Source organism: Rhineura floridana, chromosome 3 (genome assembly GCF_030035675.1).
Source record: "Rhineura floridana isolate rRhiFlo1 chromosome 3, rRhiFlo1.hap2, whole genome shotgun sequence".
Taxonomy (NCBI): domain Eukaryota; kingdom Metazoa; phylum Chordata; class Lepidosauria; order Squamata; family Rhineuridae; genus Rhineura; species Rhineura floridana.
The window spans coordinates 176,152,013-176,156,686 of NC_084482.1; positions in this window are offsets into that span (position 1 = coordinate 176,152,013).

Here is a 4,674-nt window from a genome sequence, read left to right on the forward strand (position 1 = left end):
GCAAGCCCCGTTTAACTCAATGGGACTTTGTTTTCTTTAGAAATGAGGTCAAGGCATATGTGGACATGTGAAACGGGCATAATTTACTTAAAATAAAGACACAGAAAAGGCAAAAGGAAAAGCCAGATGTTCATGGTTTTTCCATACAGTCAACAAGGAGGGGGAGGCCTGTGGCTCAGTGGCAGAGTACATGCCTTCCAGGCAAAGGGCCCCAGGTTCAGTCCCCCACATCTCCAGGTAGGGCTGCGATCGGGAATGTTCCCATGTCAGAAATCCTAGGGAGCTGCTGCCAGCAGTCAGCGTAGACCAGTGGTGGGAACCCTGGAAGGCTGGCCTGCTAGACTGTTTTCTGCTAACCAGTGCTACCTTTCTCAAACCTGCTATCATATGTCACATTTGGAGTGAGAGAAACCTCAAACCACAGCTAAAGGAAAAGGAACTGGGAAGGGAGTCTAAGTGTTTTTAAAAAGCCATTGATTAAAATCAGTACCACATTGTCCCTGTTAACAGTGTTTCGGTTATATTTCTTTCTTGTTAAAACTTTCATTGATGCCATTAACCCACATCAATTGCCGAACTTCATTTTTGTCATATCTCTGACATTACCAAAATCTGCTGTTTCTCTTGAGCATCTGCTGCTAAAATTGTCCACCTACCTATCTAGCTACTATGGAATACATTTATGACAGCTAAATAAGAAAGTAAGTTTGAGGTAAATATGTATTTAGAATTCAGTATTTCAAAAGTTCTATAGTAAGACTCATTCCCTTGATTTATATACTTATTGCCCAAGGATGTCCTCATGCGCTTGCCCCCCCCAAATTTTAAATATAATTGTGGGTGGAGTGGGTTGCCAATGATATGTAGTAACAATTCATAAACCTTCCCCCCACCCTGAAATATTTCTGCAGACATTCTTGTTATTGCCATACTTATTGAGTGAAAGTTTTGTTCACTTGCCTTAGACAAAAGAAGTGTACATATTTTCCTTTTACAGAGTGTTGTATAAAACCACATTGTTTCTTTTGGTTGTATAATTATATACCCCACCCACTAACAGTAAGTATCTAACAGCCTAATCCTATTCATGTTTTCTCAAAGTACATGTCCCACCCAGTCCAATAGACTTTTCTCCAGCTTAAGTATGCACAGGCATCCAGTGTAACTTTGTTACTATTAATATGTAGAACATATTAGACTTGTACTTAACACCTTTTTTCTGATAAATTGTTTCTCAAAATATTGGAAGGGTCTACTGAATTTAGAAATTCTGACAAAGTTTATAGTTAGAAAACAAAATATTTAATAAAATAAAATAAATTTTCAATAAGTGTTTCCATGTAGAATGCCATTTAAATAAACAACTGTGTATCCAGGTTTGTATCTTTCGAAGAAAAGATTGCAGCAAACCATCAGAAACTATATAAAAGGGCTTGCCCGTACCAAATTTTGGGTTCACTTTATATTAAGCATTTGCACACACTATTCCATTGTGAAGTGACCTTTCACAAGTGAACCTATAAAAATGCCAGTTTAGCAGAGTTCCCATTGTGTTAGATTTTTTCTCTCTTGGTCCTGTTGTCAGAATTTGAAGGTGCAAAAACAGAAATGTTCCAGCCAGAATGCTTTGCCAGGTGCATGAGGTATTAGCATAAACATGTGCTGAAGGGCTGCAGTCTCTTGCACATTTTCCTGCTCATAAGCCAATGAAACTCAGTGGGACTTACTTTCAAGTAAACATATGACTGAGCTGCAAAGCATCACCAGTACTGGCTTCAGGATTTGGGGAGCCCAGTGAGCACCTTCCTTGAGTGATACCACCTTCTCCTTGCTCCTATTACAACTGCCCATTCATTTGCCCTCTCCCTTTGAGCCCACTTGAACTCCCTGAGAGCCAGTGTGGTGTAGTGGCTAGAGTGTCAGACTGGGACCTGGGAGACCAGGGTTCAAATCTCTGCTTGGCCATGAAGCTCTCTGGGTGACTTTTGGCCAGTCATTGTCTCTCGGTCTAACTTACCTCACAGGGTTGTTGTGAGGATAGAATTGGGAGGGTGAGAACCATGTTTGTACCCCACCTTGAGCTCCTTGGAGGCAAGGAGGGATATACATGTAATAATAAATAAATGTTGCCCAGCCATCCAGGTGAGGAAGGCAAGGTGAGCAGAGTCTGCTGCTCTTTCTCTTCACTCCTGTCATTGCTCACTCACTTAGAGAGATCAGGTGAACAGGCAGTGACAGCAAGGAGGAGTAAAAAAGCAGGGGTAGGAGACATCAGGATTGGCAGTGGCCCCTGTCAGACCTCTGCTCTGGGTCTGGTCTCGTAACGGATCTCTCTCACTGGCCCCAGCACAGGACTCTCACAATCCCACTACTAGGCCCCACCACCTGACACTCTGTAACACAATACCGCCCTGAGACTGTGCCTTAGTCTCCGCCACAGCTACATAGTGTCTGGGTACACTTAAAGGCCACAACCCTCCTGTATTTTTCTGCCTTTAAAGATTACAATCTTTGGATACCTAACTGTTCCCAGCTTTGGTATTTGCTCTGCCCATCCTTCTGGTCTGTAATATCCCAGCCAAGGATCAAGCGTGATTTAAACCAAAACTATTTATTTAATAACATAAGGAATAAACAAGATTACTTTAAGTTCAGTCAACATGCGTGTGGTTACATATAATAGTTTTCTCTTTATATCTCTTAGACCTAAAACCTGCCTCACTACCCACCTAAACACGAATCCACTCCTCCAGAACCAACTAACCCCTCTCCAACTGTCATTCTCTTATTTATACCTTCAACCACCCAGATGCTCAGCCAATAACAACGCAGCATTCCTCATCATTCCAACACATGTACTCACCCCTCTCACTCACTCTACTTACCACATTTACCCTACAAAACTGACACCTACCATAATTACTGTACAACATTTACAGGGGCATCACAGCCCTCCTGCAGGCATGTGGGCCGTGGCAGGTGCCCAACAATGATCCCTGACACCAGCCCTGGGCACCTTCCTTGATGGGCGTGACTACATTTGTGGTGTAATATGTGTTGCCACATGGGGAGCCACCCTAGGCTCCTTCTGGGAGGAAAGGCAGGATATACATTTAACAATAAATAAAAATAAACATGAGACTTGCAGAGATGGCAACACAGAGACTAGAATTCATTTGGCATAAGCATGTGTTGACCTCAGACAGCCCAGAGCAGAATCTGACTCTTTCCCTCTCACCGAGGGCCTGGAGTCAGGTGCCACACCACTTCACAGCCAGTGCTGCACTGATGATGATGCTCCTCCTCATGGAAGCCAGGCTGAAGCACACACACACACAAAAAAATCTCTAGAGTCTAGATAGGTAAGGCAGCATTACCTATTATTCCAAAGGACTTGAAGCATTACATGTTCCAGAGAACGGGCACTTTGGCACTTAGTTGTTAGGCACTTTAAAAAAAAAAGTTTCATCTTGGGAGAAAACAACTCTGCACATATTCAAAGGCACTCAACTTGAGATGTCAGAATGTCCGAAAACGAGAACTGAGCAACCCTACCTTTTCATCTGGAATATGAAATACTTGGGACCAGGAGAAGAGATCCGTATGGAAACCGAATGAGCCTTTCAATTCCAATTACAGGTTGAGGCTACAATCCTAACCTCACTTCCGCAGAAGTAACCACCACTTCAATGACAACTTCTAAATAGGCATGGTCAGGATTGCCCTATCAGGTCAGGAAGGAACTGGGTACGGAAAATCTCACCCGATTTCGCGTCATTTGCGGGAGAGAGGAACAACTGTCAGGGAGCAGCGCTGCACAGTGTGCATTGGGTGGGGAATGGTCTTTTTTGGCGAAAAGGTGCTGTGTGGTTGCTATGGGGATAGGGCAGGAACCTGGTGCAGCAACCAGGTAGCAGCTGTATGCATTCTGCGCATGCGTGTACATCTGCCCACCTTCGGAGCAGACCCCAGTCTCCATCGGCTCTCTACAGTCACTCGCCTTCTACCTGATGGACCCTTTCGCGGCAGAGTCGGGAACACCGCCGGAGCAGAGCGTCGCCGAATCGAACTACACCAAAGACTCTCGCATCAGATTCCACTGGTCCGTCAAAGCGTCTGGTGGACTCTAATCCACATAAACGCATAGATCTTTAAGGTGCCGCGAGAGTCTTTGTTGTTTTTGGTGTAACAGACTGAAGCTGCAATCCTCGTCCTATTGAATTCAGTAGGACTTACTTCCTGGTGAAGAGACATAGTTGGGATCACTCTGTTGTAACATCTATTTATTTATTTATAAAAATATTTATGTACCGGTATTCATTTAAAAAACATCAAAGCGGTTTTCAACAGTCATATAGATATATACACATGCAGTAAAACCATGAAAAAATTAAAATCACAAATCATTGACAATTGTTTGGTAGGGATAAAATGGTAGGGAAATATGAAACTCTAAAGACACTTCCAGTTTCAAGTTAAACGTGTAACGAATGGGGGAAAAGATGCCAGGGCAGCTTGGAAATTTGCGTAACGTTCCTTGAAAGATGTTGAAGGCCGACACATTTTATTACGACATAGGGGGGTTGACCACCATATGGTGACGGCCAAATAGAAACCAGAAGAGAAGGCTGCGTCTCTTCCACATCTCTACGTCCGCCGTAGAGAAGCCGCGAC